Source organism: Pinus tabuliformis, chromosome X (assembly GCF_031772625.1).
Source record: "Pinus tabuliformis cultivar Carrire ecotype Pingquan chromosome X, CPIR1, whole genome shotgun sequence".
Lineage (NCBI taxonomy): Eukaryota > Viridiplantae > Streptophyta > Pinopsida > Pinales > Pinaceae > Pinus > Pinus tabuliformis.
In genome coordinates, this window is record NC_142308.1 from 508,273,191 (window position 1) to 508,293,443 (window position 20,253).

Genomic DNA, 20,253 nt, shown 5'->3' on the forward strand with positions numbered 1-20,253 from the left:
AAGTAATAGTTAATTACTGAAGAATTATGAAACAAACCTTCGTTCTTATCTTAATTTGAAGTTACCTTTCTATGATTTGATGCGTATGTGAGTGTGAATCATACCTACTGGATGCAGAGGGCCCCTACAAATAGTCAAGGTTTTTAGTTTATTTTCATTTCACTGTTTTATGATTGTTTTTGTTCAATTGCTTTATGTTATCACTGCATTCTAGTTTAGTGACTTCACTATTTTCATTATTTCATATAACTCAGTTATCTCGTTTATCATTTCGTATTTTGTTTATGCTTATAATAATTTAATAGTTTAGTTCCTCAACATTTTTCACTTCATTACAGTTAGTATTTTCATGCTTTTTAGAATTAGAATTTGTATCACTGTACAGTTTGTAATTAGATTTATTTCATGCTCTTTAAGATCATAATTTGTGTATATATATATATATATATATATATATTTCGTAGACAAGATTTTGTTTGAATTCCAATACTTTGTTTCATAGAAGCAAGGTGTTTATATAGATTCATAATTTTAGGATGAATAACTTAAGACATTTTAGAATGATACTCAATTAGATATGATTTGGTAGATTAATATAACAATAGCTTAACTCCCATTTATTCTAATAGTAGTGTAACTTCCATGTATTAATTTGTAGAAATCTAACACTAATAAAATCTAGATAACAACGAAAATCTCAAAACAAACAGTGATAACCATCATCTTACTAAACGAAAGAATAAGCTTCTAGCGTATATAGTGCACCTTCACTTCATAAGTTTACCAACTCTGGTCGATAATTTATGCTTGCAATTTAAGAACATTAAATTGACCAAACATTTTGGCATCATTGTTGGGGAATTGTAAATAGAATCCTTAAAAAGAAAATCAAATAAAAAAAATGACATGCATAGGGAAAGAGACTCTAGAGGTAGGTTTGTAGGTCGATGAAGAAGTTTAATTTCTACATCATCAATCACTCCACCATGATTCCATCTATAGCAGGCCAATATAGACTTCCTGAAGTCTTAAGATCTGAAATCCAATCTAAAGTTTCACCAACTTCATCAACAAAGGTTGTGATAGAAGTAGATCCTACATCTCCAACAACTAGAATAGTTTTCCTATCTTCAACTGGGGAACAACTTTTAGCTTAATAGTTGGAAGTTCCTTTTGAAGAAGAAGAGGAAGAAACTTACTTCAAACCATTGATAGTGGAACCAAAATAACTAGAAGAAAAACTAGATAATCCTGTTGTAGAACCAGATATCTCTTATGAGGAATCCATCATGGATGAAGAAGGAGAAGGAGAAGTACACATTGTCAATGGCAAACAACATAGGATTGGAGGAGGAGGAGGAGGAAATGGAGGAGGTGGAAGAGGAGGAAGAGGAAGTAGAGGAGGTGGAAGAGGAGGTGGTAGAGTTAGCGGAAGAGGAAATCCAAAACCTTTTGTATTCCCTATCCTTGATAATGACACAACATTAACAATGAAGAACATCTCACCTTCTATTCTCCCCAATTTTCATGGAATAAGAAGTGAAGACCCATAGACATTTCTCTTTGATTTGAAGTATTATGTAGCTCATATGATTATCTGCATGATGCTCAAAAACTAAAATTGTTCTCTGCCACCTTAAAGGATCTAGCATTAAAGTGGTTTATGAGTTTAGAAACAAATTCTATAAGGACATGGGCACAAATGAAAGATGCATTCTTAGAGAAATATAAGTATTATTGTATGCCTCATAGCATCAAAGATGTAGTCTTCAAAATGGTACAAAAAGAAGATGAGAATCTTGAAGACTTTGTCGAAATATTTGTTTATAATATCAAAAGGGAAAAAATGAATAATTTGGATGAGGAAATTTTGAAAGCTCTCTTACTCAAATCCATTAAAGATGAGTGGATTGATCTTCTCAATATAATGGGAAAATGAGATATTTCTCAGTTACCATTTGTAGATATTTGTGATCTATGTGTACATATTTCAAGAGGTAAAGCAAGAATAGGAAAAAGTTCAAGTGATCCCATTTTATCAATAGTAAATAAGTCTGCATCCAGGATAGTAAGTAGGGAAAAAATAAGTAGTTTTCTTGATAACTTTAAAACATATATTTTAAGGAGTCTTAGTGAACAAATTGACACCCTTAAAATACAAAACAAGCAGAAAGCCAAAAATGTTGCATTATCCATCTTTTGTCCTAGGTGTAGAAAGAAACATGCTCTAAGAGAATGTCCTTTAGATTTAAAAAGCATAGAAACCTATGTTATATGTGCGGAAAATCACGATAAAAAAGAATGCCCCTCTATACCAGGTCTTAAGGCTATGTTTAGTGAAGAAGGAATGCCAAATCAGGTAGACCCCCTTTACTTTATTGCCAAAATACCATGGAAAAATCCTCAAACAAATCAAACTCAAGGTTTTAATCCTCAACAATTTGCACAATCTTCACAAAATAATTGGAATCCACCTATGCCATGGCAACCTTGGGCTCAACCACCACAATATTGGAATCAAGGATGGCAAAATTATTATGGAAGATATTCTCAATATCAATAATATCTACCACCTTATCCAAATTTTCCACCACAATACTTCCCTCAAACCAACCAATGACCTCAAGCTCAAGCTCAAAATGCAAATCCACAACTTTCTTTTCCATTTTCACAAAGACCAAATCAATTACATTCAACCACTCCCAAATCTAAACAATAAAACTTCACAACTTGTTTACAACTTAGAAGGATAGAATCCTCAAACTTATATGATAACTCCATTAGGTTTGAATAATGTTCAATTGAGATCTAGTAGAGTATTAGAAAGGAAGAAACCATCTGTTGTTATTCTAGAAATAGAAAAAAATTCTCAAAAATATAAAAATAACTCTGAAGAAGAAATTTCCCTTACTTGGAAAGAAAATATTGAAACAAAAAAAAGTCCCACACATTCTAATAATAATCCTATTATAGAACAACCTTCAATATCTATCTCAAGACCACCTTTTCTTGGAAGGTTGAAAATTGATAAAGGAGTAGAAAAACAAATCATATTTCCTAATTATGATATGTTAGATGAATTGAAAAATGCTTGTATAAAAATCCCTTTATCACAAGCAATAAAAGAAATACCGATTTTTTCAAAAATAATTAAGGAATTGAGTACTAAAGGATCAAGAAGAAAAAGAAAAGAAATAAAAATAATTCAACTAGTCAGGAAAATTGTAGATATTATGACGGGGAAGACAAAAATTTAGAAATATTTAGATCCAGGAAGCCCCATTGTAAAAACACACTTCAATGGATCTGAAATACCAAGCACTCTGATTGATCTAGGAGTAGCCATAAACATAATTCAGAAATATTTAGATCCAAGAAGCCCCATTGTAAAAAAACACTTCAATGGATCTAAAATACCAAACACTCTGATTGATCTAGGAGCAGCCATAAACATAATGAGCAAACAAACTATGGATAAATTGAAGCTTCCTAATCTTCAATACACACCAACATTGTTACAATTAGCAGACAAGTCTGTAATTAAACCCGATGGTGTGTTAGAATATATATATGTATCCTTAGATTCTTGGGAATATCCTATTGATTTCATGATTCTAACACCCAAGAATAATTTAGGAGGACATCCATTAATTTTAGGAAGGGTGGTTAGTTACAGCCAATGCCTTTACCATTTGTAGATCAGGAGACATGTTTATCTCAGATGGAAGCTTGACAAATAAATTTACATTGTACCACCTTCAAAAACAATGATAGAAGTATAAAATGAAGAATGGATAGATGAAGATAATGATATACAACCAGTTTTCACTATTGCACAAATAAATGAAGAGGATCAAATTTTAAATTCAATAGAAAATAATGAACCCTCTTTATATTGTGATGATAGTCAATATTTTCAAGAACAATGTAATATTGAATATCTATCATCTTGAAAAATGTCCTTACATTCTATGGAAAATTTTGGAAATTCTTCAATAAATTTTTTCGAGGAAAAATCTTGAACATCAATGAAAACCTAGAAGAATTACAAAAAAAGAAACTGGTAGAAATATTGCAAAAACACTCTTCTACATATGCATGGGAATACACTGATATGAAAGGAATTGATCCTAAAACCTACATGCATCATATTTATATTGAAGAAAATGCTAGACCAATTCGACAACCACAAAGAAGAATGAATCAAAACTTAAAAGAAATTGTTAAAGAAGAATTGCAGAAACTGTTAAATGTAAATTTCATCTATCCAATATTAGAAAGTCAATGGGTTTCACCCCTAGTAATCGTTCCTAAGAAAAATGGAAAATGGAGAGTATGCTTCGATTACAAGGAATTGAATAAAGAGCCTTTGAAAGATCACTTTCCACTTCCTTTCATATATCAAGTTCTAGATACATTAGCAGGAAACAAATATTTCTCATTTTTGGATGGTTTTAGTGGGTATAATCATATTCATGTAGCACTTGAAGATCAAGACAAAACCACATTCACCTATCCATGGGGGACTTATTCTGACTGAGTACTTCCTTTTGGATTATGCAATGCTCTAGAAAAATTCCAAAGAGTAGTACTAGGAATTTTCTCTGATCTTATTCATGATTGTGTGGAAGTGTATATGGATGATTTTACAGTTTATGGAAATTATTTTGAGGAAGCACTTGGAAATTTAGAAAAATTTCTCATAAGATGGAAAGAAGCAAGTCTTTCATTGAGTCATGAATTTTTTTTTATGATGTTTAATGAAGGAATTGTTTTAGGTCACCATATTTTAGGAAATGGAATGAAGGTAGACTCATCTAAGGTAGAAGTTATTTCCAAATTATCAATCCCAAGTTGTCAATGAGATGTTAGAGTTTTCTTGGTTTTATGGATATTATATAAGATTCATAGAAAATTCACAAATATTGCATCTCCACTCTTCAAATTACTCACCAAAGACTGTGAATTTAGTTGGAACTCTGATTGTCAAAAGGCTTTTGAAACTTTGAAAAAGAAGATCTCTGAAGCACCCATCTTAAAAGGACCTAATTGGAAATTGCCTTTTCATATATCAACTGATGCTTTAGATACAACTCTAGGAGTTGTGTTAGAACAAAAAGACCTCACTCATTATGCCATTTTCTATACCAGTAAAAGTTTAACTCCTGTAGAGCTAAATTATACTGTAACAGAGAAGGATTTTTTACCTATCATTCATGCCATTAATAAATTTAGACATTACATTACTGGCTATGAAACTTTCGTTCATACAGACCATTCTGCCATTAGATATTTAATGAATAAACCAATTACTAATGGTAGAGTAACAAGATGGCTATTACCATTACAAGAATTCAATATCACTATTCTGGACCGACCTATAAAGCAAAACACAATTGCTAACTTTTTATCTAGAATTCAAAATGATAACAATGATACACCTGTAGAGGATGAGTTTCCTGATGAATATTTTTTTTTGTGTCTACTAAATCACCTTGGTTTGAGGATATTGCCAATTATTTAGTTTCAGGAAAGTTACCCTCCTATTTGTTTCCTAGAGAAAAAAGAAGAATAATCTAAACAAGTGCATCTTATTCATGGATAAATGAAGAATTATATAAGACAGGACCATATCTCATCATCCGAAGGTGTGAAAGAGAAGATGAAATACCTGAAATACTTAAAGCATGCCATGATGAACCATGTGGAGGTCATTTTTCTGACAAAATAACTTCTTATGAAGTCCTTCTCTTGGGATATTATTGGCCTCCCCTTTTTAAGGATGCCAAGGAATATATTAAGAGGTGTGATAGTTGTCAAATAATGGGGAAACCTGTTCCTTAAGACAAAATGCCACTACAACCTCAGGTACTCATCGAACCTTTTGAAAAATGGGATTTGGATTTTGTTGGAACAATTAATCCATCCTCAAAACAAAAAAATATATTCCTTTATGCATTGATTATGTTAATAAATGGGTAGAAGCTAAAGCACTTTCTTTTGCGACTGAAAATGTTGTAGTTTCATTTATTTTTGAGGATATTTTTACTCATTTTGGTGTCCCAAGAGAAATTGTAACAAATCAAGGAAAGAAATTTACATCCATAGTAGTGCAAAAGATAGTAGAATAATATAAAATCAAGCATCGAAAATCTACTCCATACCATCCACAAGAAAATGGATAGGTAGACTCTACCAAAAGAGTGATTGAAGCAATCCTCACCAAGACAGTTCACTTGCACAGAAGGCAGTGGGCAGAAAAGCTTCCAGAAGCTTTATGGGCCTACCATACCACATGGTGAAACACCATAGGTGTTATAGACATATTTGGGCACTGCAACCCCAATCACATATGTCTATAAACCAAGGGTTCTCAAACTCCTAAAAGTGTTGTTTCAAACCCTAAAGGATCAAGGTCAACTGATTACATCATTTCCCATAAGTTCTCCCTGAAAAACTACTCAGAACTGGTCAAAACTGGACCATACAGACTGCTCCATGCTGAGGGTGCGATGCATCTCACCTGTTACACACAAGGGGTGCGTTGTATACTGAAAAGTCCTTCTGTAGGGTGCAATGAGCTAGAGCAGACAAATGGCAGAGGTAGTTTGCTAAGTGGAAACTCGGAGAATCTTCTAGAAACTGCTTATATGACACTTGCCTCTCTGAATTCGCCTAGGGATGAGTAAGAGATCATGAAATCTCCAAGTGGAACCAAGAACTATCAGTGAAATGACACTAATCAAAAACCCAGAAGCTGACTCAACTATCTGCAAATATCTATAAATGGATCCCTCATCTCAGAGATCCAGAGGCTGGAATTTTGTAATTTGTAAGGAAGTGTTGTTGGTTTCTCTTTGAGACATTGTATTGTTGGGTGATCTTGCTTTTCATGAGGTGAAGAGGGCTTTCATGCTGGGAGGATGATGCTGGATCAGACAGCTAGGTTGTAATCCTCTCTTCTACTTCTACTATCAATAAAGTTATTTGAGTTTTCCTCCATATACTTGTGCACTTGTAAATCTTGTATTTGTGAATGCAATTGTATGGTTAATGTACATCTGATTCTACATTGTTTATGGTATTATAGATCTCTATGCTTTGATGGTATTTTGCTGCTTTTCCTCTACAGGTGTTCTTTGAAGCGGGACAAGTGAGAAAGGAGTGGCGAAGCTCTATCAAAGGAGAGAGGAAACAAGCAAGGAGCCAAGAGAAAGACTGAGGTTGGTGCTCTCTACTTCTCCCTTATCTATCATCCATAAAGGAAAACACAAGTTGCTTTGAACACATATTTCATTAAATTTGGAATTATTTTATTACAAGGACATTAGTAGAATTGAGTATTTTGGTTATTTTGAAATTCTAGATCCACTATTTAATTCTAAATTTAATGAAATATGTGTTTTTGAATTGTTTGTCTCTAAGATAGCTACCCGTCTTAATGGGACTAGCAGATCAAATAGCGACACCATTTTTCCTGGAAACAAAATGGCGACTCCGATAGGGAGCGAATAGTTTGTTTGTTTGTTACTGTTGTTTGCTTTATAAACTACAGATGGAGCCTGAAGTTAAGCCAACTAGCCTTCGAATTGCACTTGCATAGCAAGTGCAAAGTAGGTCAACGCTACTTCAGTTAATCTCTGGGTTGGTTTATGAACTGAACATCTGACTTGCAAACATCCTAAGTGCGCTAGTGGTAGCTCAATAATCTCATAAGATCATACCCCTATACTTTGTGTTTACTGTCCATCATAGCTTGACTAAAATCACTGAACTTAGCTGCAAATTTTGAGCAAAAACCAAGCTTAGTTTTGTTCTATGGACCATCGCACTGTCTCTCATTGGCAGTCTGGATGCATCACACCTCCCGTGTGCTGCAGGTGAGATGCATCCCTATTTCCCTTAAGGACAGGTGCGATGATTGAATGAGACTGTTTCTCTCTCCAGAAATTGGTTTTTTCTTCATTGTTTTCAGCTCTATTCAGTAGTTTTGCAACCTATGATCAGTATATCATTGTTGAAGCCTTCTTCCTTTACATTATTCAACCTCCATTGATAAGGAATTGTGAATGTTTTTTTATGTATTTTTCATCATTTACAGTCCTCCTTTGCAAATAGTAGCTTAATCGAACTGTTGTCTTTTGATTCCAAAGTGTCACAACTGTCATTGTGAGTCGAAAAGAAGAGTGTCATAAAGTCTTCCTCTTCTAGATAGTCGATTGTACTTTTTCCATTGTATTTGATTTGAATTGTCAGTATTTGAAGTGTCGAAAGCAGTTTCCCATTCAAAATTGAAAGTGTCGTCTTAGTCTTCCTTTCGTTTTTGAAAAGAAATTGTTGAAGTGTCGCTTTGAAGAAAAGTAGTTCAGATATGTACTTAGTTTTCTTTTTGGTATTCTCACATTAAGGAAACGGAAAAACAAATACATGCATGTGCATTTGCATTTAGACTGCATGCAGAAATTGATTTAGGAAAAGTGCATTTAGTGTGTGCTCTTTGCTCTCTGTTGAAAGAATCGTACTCTTCTTTCCTTAGTGGCTAGGATTTTCATTGCTAGAAGAAAACAAACGACTGTTTTTCATTTTAGATTGCATATTTAGAAATTTTACATCTACATCATGCGGTGAACCTTGAAAGGAAAACTTCTTAAGAAAGATCAACTATAAAATAAACCTCAATGAACATAAAAACACTTTGGAACATAACGCACAACATTTAGAAGTCTAGGCTAGAGACGTATTCCAGCGTCGTAAAGCCGGGTAACTATCATTTTCATCGTAGGTTGGGCGATTCTTCCTCTTTGATACGACAAGTGCCAGTACAGACTTGTGCTGCCCGTAACGTTGAGTATATATTCGGAGACCACAATAGGCTGATATCCTTTATCCTTAGGAAGCCATGTCTGCCGCCCTATCGATCGCAATGCACTAAACACAGCATTCGGGAAGATTGACTGCCATACGTAGAGTCCTTGGTAATTTCTCTTTAATTTACCACCAAGGTGTATATTGCCGTTTTGCGATTGGTTTGGTAATCCCTCTATCTAGATTTCCAAAGTAGTCGCTTTCGTTCCTTTTCGACTCCTTAAAAGAAAAGATCTATCTGAGCACTTGTCACTTTAGGCTCATTAAAAATCGAAGGCGACTAGAGTCACCTTTAGCTTTTTCTCGACTCTTAAAAATTGAAAAAGCAAGTTGTGTCAAAGCGTCATAAAATTCATTTAATTCAGAATAACATTTTCCCCTTTTAATTTTGAGTTGATCAAGCAATCCACAATCATGTAAGAAAGTCAATCAAAACCTCGTCGTTCGCGGAGACTAACGAGTCAACCATCTTTGACTCCGGAACTGAAACCATTTCGGGTGAAATGGTCTCGTTTAACTAAGTCGAAATCTCCTGGTTTCTTTGAAACTTGTGTTTCAACATCATCAGAGACTCCAGTTACTCCAATTATTTCTGGTACATCTTCCTTTACAGAAGAAGTTCCACAGTTACACGAGGACATTAGAACTGATCCTAGTGTAACGGTAGACACCTCAATACCTGAAATAGCTCCATCTAGATCTGGTCCAGAAACTGAAGTTCACTCACCTAAACATCTGGGAGTTGAGTTCTAGAATTTAGAAGGTGTCACCCCTCCTGTATCTGTCGCTACAGAAACTATACCTTCTTTGGCCCTAGAAATATTTTACGGACCTGACGGCCTACCTCTTCCACCTAGACTGATTGCTGTAGAAGAAGTTGTAGAGGATCTTCCATCCAGTACTCCATTTCATTTTGGAGCTAGGATCCACTTATACCCTTCTATTCCTGAAGTTAGTTCTTTCAATCATCCTTCATCGCAAGTTCCTGTCGAATCACTAGGAAATCTTTTGGATAGACTGAATATGTTTGAACAACCGTCAACATCTAGGATTGTCTCATCTGATACAGCTGCAGCAAAACCTCCTGCTACTACTCCTATGATGTTTGCCGGTATACCATCCGTCCCAACTAGTTATCAATCACTAGATGGAGTTCTTTCGACATGGTCTGTTCCCGTTGGTTCTTCTGGGACCCTATCTGGCATTTCTTATGTTGAAGCTCAGCATATTGATCCTGCATACCAGTTTCAATTTGGGCAACTGTGTCTTCAAATACCCATCTATTCTTTGAACATTGGATTACCACCATACGGGGGGCAGTATGCTTTTTCATTGTTCCCTCCTGGCGAACAACCATATGAGAGCTCACAACAAAATTTAGGTCAAACTGTAATTACATCGGGCGGTTGGATACCAATACTGCCTCAACAACCAAGGGTTGTATATTCAATGCAACCAACCCAACCTGTGTCGAATATTACCACTACACCTGCTATTGTGGCTGTGTCGCAAGTACAACCACAGCTTATTTTATGTCAACCTCAAATTACTCAGGTTGCAGTACAACAACCTCTTGTCTCTACGACTCTGCCACAATCTCAAATTAGTGCTTCCTTAACCGGAACGACTCAGGCTCAAACAGGTGTTATGACTCTGCATCTTGGTCAATCATCCAATATTGGGCAATAGAAAATGGTTCAACAACCATGGCTGGTGCAATATCAACAACCCCAATTCCAACAAGTTTACCGAGGACCTGAGCAACAAGGCACTTTAGGTAATGGACAACTACATTTTCAAAGCGGTTATCAACAGCCATACTATAATGGTTATGCCCATCAACCTTATCAAAGTTACCAGCATCAGATACATTATGCTGGTATGCAAAGACCCACTGCTCAGGCGATCCCATCCTATCCTGGGTATGCTTCGCCAAACCTGAATCAACAGTTGCCCTTTGTAGCAACTCTGGAATTACCAGATTTGAACCGGTTAACCAATGATCCGATTGCCTACGCGCCTTGGTGGCCGGAAATTCCTCATAAACTTCCGTTATATATTCCTAAATTCAATGGAAATATGGGTGAAGATCCATCGAATCACATAATGACTTTTCATTTGTGGTGTTTATCCAACACCCTCAATGGTGATTCGATTAGGCTTCACTTTTTTCAATGAACGCTAACTGGTCCAGCAGTGAAATGGTACATCGAATTTCCTAGAGCATCATTTGATAACTTCAGCACCCTTGCCACTACCTTTTTAACCCACTTTCAGTTACCCATAAGGTACGAGACGGGAACAAAACTCCTTACCAACTTTAAGCAGACAACAACCACTCACATATCTGATCATATTCATGAGTGGTGACGTCGTCATCGAATGGTAAAGACATATGTTCCTGATCAGCTTCTAGCTGAGTGTTTTATTAAGTCATTATTTCCTTCTATTACAGAAGATGTGGCGAAAGGAGGAGTTGTCACTAAAGAGCAAGTCATTGCTCGTGCACAATATTTAGACTTGATCTATACTCAGTCTGGCACGCTCTATGACAAAATTCTTGACGCTCCTAGACCATAATTTTCCATTCCTCCCCCTCCTAAATCGAATAGGGACTCTCATGTCGATGATGGCGTAATCGGTACCTCAAGTACGCAAACCGTAAAGGCTCCATCTGGTAAAGCCCTTGCAGTTTCTAGTCAAAAGGCAAATGAAAAACTTCTTGCCTCGGAGGTTAATGCCGTGTCATCTGACAAGGGCAAAAAACCAAAGCAACCAGGGGGCAAGAAGAAAGGGAAAAACAAAAAGAAGAAACAAGAAGATTTGACTCATGAAAAATATTCTAAGAACCCTGCTGGGAAATAGAAACCTCGTTATCCATGTTTAATATGTGACGACGAGCATTTCATGGAAGATTGTCCACATCGAGCTAAGGTTGCGAAGTTTTTAAAGACTTCAACTAGCTCAGTGGTGTTGACTGATCTGTTTCCAAACCTAGAAACTAATCTAGTTGCTATCAATCATCCTTCCCCATTCCAAGTGCTTATGCTATCCATCTCAAAACAACAAAACGACTCCTTGATATCAACAAGGAATAAAGATTATGGGAATCCACAGTCGTCGAACAACAAGGAAATAGAACAACCCAATAGTTCGATAACAACTTCGCCAGAAGTTGTTCCGCCCATCATTCCTTAATTAACTATAAAGCCGCCTAAGGGAGTAGTACATACATCGACATTTAATCCTCGTGCCAAAGTGGCACATAATTATAATATAGTGGAGGATCTGGCTCAATCGCCATCCGCTATGTCGACACTTGAAGTACTGCAGAATTGTCCCTCCCAAAAGCAAGCTTTGTTATCAACAATAGGTGGGATTGATCCAGCGGATTCCAATCTTGTGGCCTTTAATCATAAAGGATATGAACCTCAGTTACCGGCACAACTCGCTTTCCTTGTACAGGTAAAAACCCTCAACAAAACTGTTCATCTAACAATCATTAATGAGGGGGCATCTACTTGTATTATGTCAATGAGTTGCTGGAAAACTTTAGGCTCACCACCCTTGTCACGATCATCAACAACATTAAAAGCGTTTGATGGAAGAACATACACGCCGTATGGGATATTGAGTAACTTGCAAGTTGAACTGGGGGGAAAGACAATAGAAATTAAAGTCGAGGTCATTGATGGAAACCTTGACTACAATATCTTACTGGGAAGGCCCTGGATTTATGCCATGGCTGCCGTTGTGTCTACATATTTTAGAAATATTGCATTTCCCTTCCAAGGTGGAATTAGAATCGTTGACCAACTACCTTTTTCCCCAATAGTTCACAAGCTACTGGAAGCATTCCATTGATCCATGGAAGTTCTCAATTGCTTCAAAATGTTGGAGTAGGTCTCCTAAAAGACCCTTCCTTAATGGGTACTTTTTCCCTCCCGCCTCCAAGTAATCTGGCGGAAGTGGCCATAGTGGAAACCTGTCATATGATATCTTCTACATCATCAAAGATTAAGAAGAACTCTGACCATTTTGATACTATGGGTCACCGAGGATGGTTCTTATCTTGTGTCAACCTCGTTACAAAATGAAACAAGGGTTATGAGGATAGTTCTTTTACTGTGTCAACCTCATTAAAAAATGAAACAACTCCCTTTCCAAATTGAGTCTTTGATTACGATCTCGTAAAATCCAAGTCGAGCCTTTCAAAGATTTCGAAGGTAAACCTTCATTCCAACCATCGCGTTGAATGCAATGAAGCTTGGGGGGCATGCATCTCGATTTGCGTTATTATGCTGGGGGCATGCGAACTTATAACAAGCATAGTTTTTCATTTTAAGCTTGTGTAAACATGAAACTGAAGATGAGCAATGTTTCTGCAAGGTTCAAGCTCGTTAAAAAATAAACCCGCCTATGAGAAATGTTTCCGCAAGGTTCAAACTCGTTAAAAAATAAACCCACCTATGAGCATATGTTCCCCCAGAGTTCAAGCTCATTAAAAAATGAACCCACCTTCAGTAAATAACCTTGGTGATTGCCATTCTATCTGCCTTTCGAACCTTGGTTGTGTTCTTTCCATCACCTCCATCCATTTGGCCGATCATATGCTTCCACTTGAATGTTTACCATTTTGAGGAACAGCTGCGATGAGTGGTCCTGTTAACTAACCTCTTCACGCCACCATGTTTTGAGAAGTTAGAAGATTACCTGGAACTAGTTCCAAGATTACCCGAAACTCATTTGCTACCCTTAACGCCACTCGTTCCTCAAATAACAAGTCTACTTTAAACTCTTTTCGAACTCGCTAAATATGAAAAGATTGTCAAGCAATTGGCCTCTCCATCTCGCTAAAGTGATTGGAAGTGCCATCCCTCCTGTATATTTTAATATTTTTCAGACCTGAGGGATTATCCCACAAAAAAGATCGAGTGCTTGTCTTTTTCGGCTCGCTAAAGTGATCGGAAAAGTCATCCCTTTTGTATTATTTTAATCTTTTTTGGACTCAAGGGATTACGATACGAAAAAGAACTGCTAGAGTTTTCTTTCCGTACCTTTTCAAACTCTCTAAACATGAAAAGGACCGAGTTATCTTTGTCGTTAAACTTGTTAAAACGATAGTGACAAACTTGTCCATCCGGACAAGAGCGAGTTTCACTGTCGCTAGGCTCACTAAAACATAGCGACCGGTTTGCCCAAAGGGAAAATTATAGAACAAGCATATGTTATCCTCCTCAAGCTTGACAAAAATAAAGAGGTACTGGTCAGAAATGACTGGGGAAAAAGGCAAGAAAACTTGAAGAACTTCATTGGTAGCAGGTCGCTCTTGAACATGACACTTTCACTCCGTCATCATGATTGATTTGGGTTGGGTTATTCCGTTCACCAGTCATATCACCATTGGTCCTCCGTACCATCCATCTTTTGGGGTTAACGCTACCAATCCATCTCAGTGTCGCTGACATGTTCAAGAGAATTCATTTAGAGAATTCACTACCCAGCTAATGCCTCATCCACTACAATACCTTCACCCTCCATTTTTCATGACCGCCATTCCTGAACCTTGTATCATCAGATTGTTTTCACCTCCAAGAAATCATTTGCTTCGTTTAGTGTCGTAGATGTGGGATACATTAAGGCCCTCCTACGACGGGTCACCTCTTGTCGACATCAGCTCATTATCCAAGAAGTTGACTTAGAAACAACCCTTTCAGTACTTTGAAGCTTGCATGCCTCAATGGCAAGTGTCTCACTTACGGCGACAGGTTTACAACAATGGCCTTCGACCGCAAGATTTTGCGTGGTGTTCGACATCAACTCATATATTCACACCACGTGAATTGTACTATAGTACCTTGAGGGTCATTATCATTATCGGTGATTCCTCTCGCGTCTGTTAATAGCGTACATCATTGGCTGGTAATCAGGCGATGTCTTTCCATGTTCGACTCCAGAACATCTTTTCACATGGATTGACTTGTACATCGGGCGAACATTGAACGAGTTTGGAGACCCTGGATCTAGTTTCATCCATCCAGGCTGTGATATATTTAGGAATATAAAGACATCAAATGTACAAAGAAGCTGCACAGATGATCATCCAAGCTAAGGGATGATGACTCTACATATAAAGAATCATTAGTCTTCCACACATACAGTTGTCTTTCCTATGTACATGAAAATGAATTTATAAAGCTGAGCATGGGAATACCCACCTCAGCTAAATCATGAAAATAATATGAAGATAATGTATTGTATTGTATTTTATACAGGTCGCCTTCCAGTTCGAGAAACCTCAGATCCTCATGATAAAGTATTTCACCCAACATCAAAAGATTTACGACCTCATGCTTTAGGGGGCAACTGTTATAGACATATTTGGACACTGCAACCCCAATCACATATGTCAATAAACCAAGGGCTCTCAAACCCCTAAAAGTGTTGTTTCAAACCCTAAAGGATCAAGGTCAACTGATTACATCATTTCCCATAATTTCTCTGTGAAAAACTACTTAGAACTGGTCAAAACTGGACCATACAGACTGCTCCATGCTGAGGGTGCGATGCATCTCACTTGTTACACACAAGGGGTGCGATGCATATTGAAAAGTCCTTCTGTAAGGTGCGATGAGCGAGAGAAGACAAATGGCAAAGGCAGTTTCCTAAGTGGAAACTCAGAGAATCTTCTGGAAACTACTCATATGACACTTGCCTCTCTGAATTCGCCCAGGGATGAGTAAGAGATCATGAAATCTCCAAGTGGAACCAAGAACTATCAGTGAAATGGCACTAATCAAAAACCCAGAAGCTGACTCACCTCTTTGCAAATATCTATAAATGGATCCCTCATCTCAGAGATCCAGAGGTTGGAATTTTGTAATTTGTAAGGAAGTGTTGTTGGTTTCTCTTTGAGACATTGTATGAGGTGAAGAGGGCTTTCATGCTGGGAGGATGATGTTGGATCAAACAACTGGGTTGTAATCCTCTCTTCTACTTCTATTATCAATAAATTTATTTGAGTTTTCCTCCATATACTTGTGCACTTGTAAATCTTGTATTTGTGAATGCAATTGTATGGTTAATGTACATCTGATTCTACATTGTTTATGGTATTATAGATCTCTATGCTTTGATGGTATTTTGCTGCTTTGCCTCTACAGGTGTTCTTTGAAGCGGGACAAGTGAGAAAGGAGTGGCAAAGCTCTATCAAAGGAGAGAGGAAACAAGCAAGGAGCCAAGCGAAAGACTGAGGTTGGTGCTCTCTGCTTCTCTCTTATCTATCATCCATAAAGGAAAACACAAGTTTCTTTGAATTGTTTGTTTCTAAGATAGCTACCCATCTTAGTGGGACTAGTAGATCAAATAGCAACACTAGTTTTCCCAGAAACAATGGGACATACTCCCTATGAACTTGTTTATGGGAAGCATGTCCCATTTCCAATTGAGTTCCAGATTCAGACCTACAACACAGCAATCAAGTTGGGACTTGACTTATCAAAAGCACAAAAGAAAAGAATGGGACAACTCAATGAGCTTGATGAAATAAGGCAAGATGCTATCCAGAAAACTAGTTTAATCTAGCAATAGAGATCCCAATGGTGTGATAAATACATCAAAGAAAGAAAATTTCAGCCTAGAGACTGGGCATTACTCTTTGATTCAAAGTTCAAAAATTTCCAAGGAAAATTTCAAACTCGCTAGCTTGGGCCTTATGAGATTGAAAATGATTTTGATATTGGAGCAACCAGAATTAGAACTATTGAGGAAGAAAAAGTTCCTCTCTTAGTGAATGGACATCAACTCGAGATCTATCACAAGCCAATGACAAAAGAGGAATCTGTAAAGATTTTCCAGGATGTAACACCCCTCCCTTGTGTACTATATTATTGTAAACCTAAGCTAAGTTAAAGCTAGGTGTGATATCCTCCCTTGTGTGTTAAATTTTGTAGACCTAAGCTGAGGAAAGCTAGGTTTGATACCCTCCTTTGTGGGTTAAACTATTCTACACCTAAGCTGAGGAAAGTTAGGTGATATGTAATGTGAAAAGCAAATGTATTATTAAATAAATTAATAAAATAAATCAATTGGAGGGTGGAGCACCAAGAGAAAGGAGATGATTGCCAAATACCATGAGGAATGGGATAGAGATGAATATTTCATGATAAGCTTCTAGATGTGATTCTAGATAAGCTTGGATGGATTGGATATCCATCGGATGGATGGGAGATAAAGATCCATCGAACATAAAAGATTTGTGGGAGATAAAGGCAACCTTTTATGTGGAAAAGCATCATGGAGATAAAGATGAGCTTTTCCAAATAAGACCTAAGAAAATGGAAAAAATCCCTAAATCAGGACGCCGCTAATGGTAACTAAATCATGAAAGAGGGCATTAAATACCCATTGCATTGGTCAATTGAGGACAATTGATCCTTGGCAAGATCTTCGGCTCAGGGGGAATCAGAGGTGATTCATGGCTGGGTGGTGGGGCTCCTCCCTCCAAGTGAGATTCAGTTGGTGTCAGATGCATGGAATGTGTGTATGATGTTTCTTCCCTTTCTATTTTAAATTCATTTAGCTTATGAAAGAATTTGTATAAATTTTCTAGCAATGAGAATGATTGAAGGAATTACATGTGACTGTTATATATGAATATATTTACTTGTGCTCACATCATTTATGAAATAATTTTATATGGTTTCAATTAACAATTTTGGCATAATAATGAAATTCTAATTTAGGTTGTTAAAGGATCAATGTTTAGACCTTATGTAGTATTTGTATATCTAATCCCTTGTTAAGGTAAATGGTCATGCTTGAGACTTTTATTGCCTCCAAAAGAAGAGGCTTAGTAGGTAGTTTTATTACTTGGGCCATGAAGCTATTTTTACTTATGCTTAGAATTTACTTGTGACCATTGTACATAAGAAATGTGGCAGCATTTGTTTGAGTTGATAATGGCAGGTTCTTATATTAATGATCTCATTAATGTTTCTATGAAATTAATTTCATGAGGTGGACATATATAGATTAAGGTGTGAGATAACTAATAGCATGAGATGTGGGTGCATGCAAACCAATTAAGGGACAATTCCCCTAAATGATTTAATCAAAGATTCGGTATATTCTAAGCCATGCATGTCAAAAGAATGGTATCCTATGGGGCTAGTCTAGCTGATTTTTCATGTTACATAAATAGGTATGTCACTAAACCATTTGTCTATGCATGTGGATTTAGGATCATAATCCCTAGCCATGCGGCCATGCTAGTTACCTTAAGTTTAATTTAATGCTCATTAATGCTTGTGTGAGGTCGTCAAAGAGTGTTGCTGACTGCATGCTGTATGACAAAAGATTGACTCACATAATTTCTTATAGATGAAATACTCCACATCATAAGATCCACCTCATATAAATAATAAAGATTATATATCGACATACTCAATGTACTCTTGGCTAGAGCCGGATTTTAACTATATATGAAGAATTCGTTACTTGAATGGAGCCTAAGGGTGAAATTTCTGGGTAGGCAAAAGAGGTTCGTTACACAGGACAACTCTGATTTGAAGTTGGTTAAGAAGAATTCTTATTCTTCTCCACCTTAAATTTTTCTTTTTCATATATAGAAAAAAAAAAAGAGAAAAAAAAATAAAAATAAAAATATATATATATATATATATATAATAAATAAATGAATATGTATAAACATGAAAACCAACAATTGTTGGCATGTTTATGCAGAAAATTCAAGATGAAAACCAAGAATTCTTGGCATCTTAAATTTTCTTTGTATCCCATTTTCTAGAAATCCATCTTCTTTTATCCCTTTCTTTTCAAAAAGAATAAATAGCTACAAAATTATTGATTTTTTGCAGCTATGATGACTTTCTGCAGCCAATTTGACAGACATCTCTAATCATACAATTGAAGGAATGATTGACTCCCTCCACTGCAAAGTACCCAGAGACAACATAAAAGGAAACCAAAGGCTAGAAAGCAAATAAATCAAAGGTATGCATTTCTTTAATTTAATAATAGGGATAAAAAAATTACATATATGAATTGTAAGACATAGTACTACTGAAAAATCAAAATCATTATTGCAAAGAGTTGGTCGTGTCATATCAAATATTGCATAATTCACCATTCACTCCCAGTCTTCATAACCCATATTCCGATCCATTGAATAGGTCGCTCAATACATACACATGAATGATCTTTATGGATAAATTATACCTCATTCCCTTATACCCTCATTACCTACGCTCTCATTATTCCATCACTCACACTCTCAACCTTGTTTCTCTAAAAAACCTATCAAGCCATCCTACCTTTTCAAACAAAATAGTTTTGAAACAAAGCTTCTCGACCATGGGTGTGATAGTCATAACAGAGCCAAAAGGGAAGAAATTTTTGGAGGGGTGTCCACAGACAAAACAATTATTGCAGAAAGCGTAGTGGCTAGAGTTTGTAGAGAAATTTGATGGCTTCCGTAGAGAAGTGACCAAATCCTTTGCTAGGGCCTTTGATGGAATCGAAGTGGAGATAGGGGACATCAAATTCACAGTGACAGATTCATTTATAGCTGAAGCCACTGGACTATCGTGGATTGGAGAGAAATGGTTCAAGAACAGAGGTATTGAAACAGAGGATTGGAAGGTTTTCCTGAAGAAACCAAGCATGGACACCACCATTTTCAAGAAGGGAATCCCAAGCATGAAATTCAAAAGTAACTAGAGGAAACTACTTCTAATAATCCAAAAATTTGTTACCTGTGAAGGAAGGTTTGGATGTATGTTTTTCTATCATATTCGGTTGCTAATGAATTTTCTTGAAGAAAATGAGATAAACCTTTTGTATTTCTTGTTGAATAGTCTTAGAAATATGTCAGGAAATGTTCAGAGGAGAATTCAGTTTATAGATAATACAATGTATCACCATGGTCTAGTCAAAATACTTGTTGAATTTCATCTCCAAAACATAGGTGATAATTGGGAAATCTTTTTAGTAAGAAATCACTTTCAGGAAGAAACTCATGGGCAGCCAAATAGTAGTAGACCTAAGAGGGGAAGGAAAAGAAAAATTGATAAGACACAGGAACAAGAACCACAACAGCCACAGAAACTATCAGAAGATGACATCCCTCTTGCAGAAGTTTTAGAGAAAATAAATAAAAGAAATGTTAGAAGAAAGAAAGCCAAAAAAGAAACAGAGATTTCACCACAAGAAAAGAAGCCTAAAACAGAAAGGAAGAAAACTCAAAAGACCCTTGTCATAGGTTTAAGAAGGAGTACCAAACTCAACTCAGCAAAAGGACTACCCTCAAAGAGCACAGAGCATGTCAGTATAGAAATAGAAGAAAACTCAAAAGCAGAAGAAGAAGAT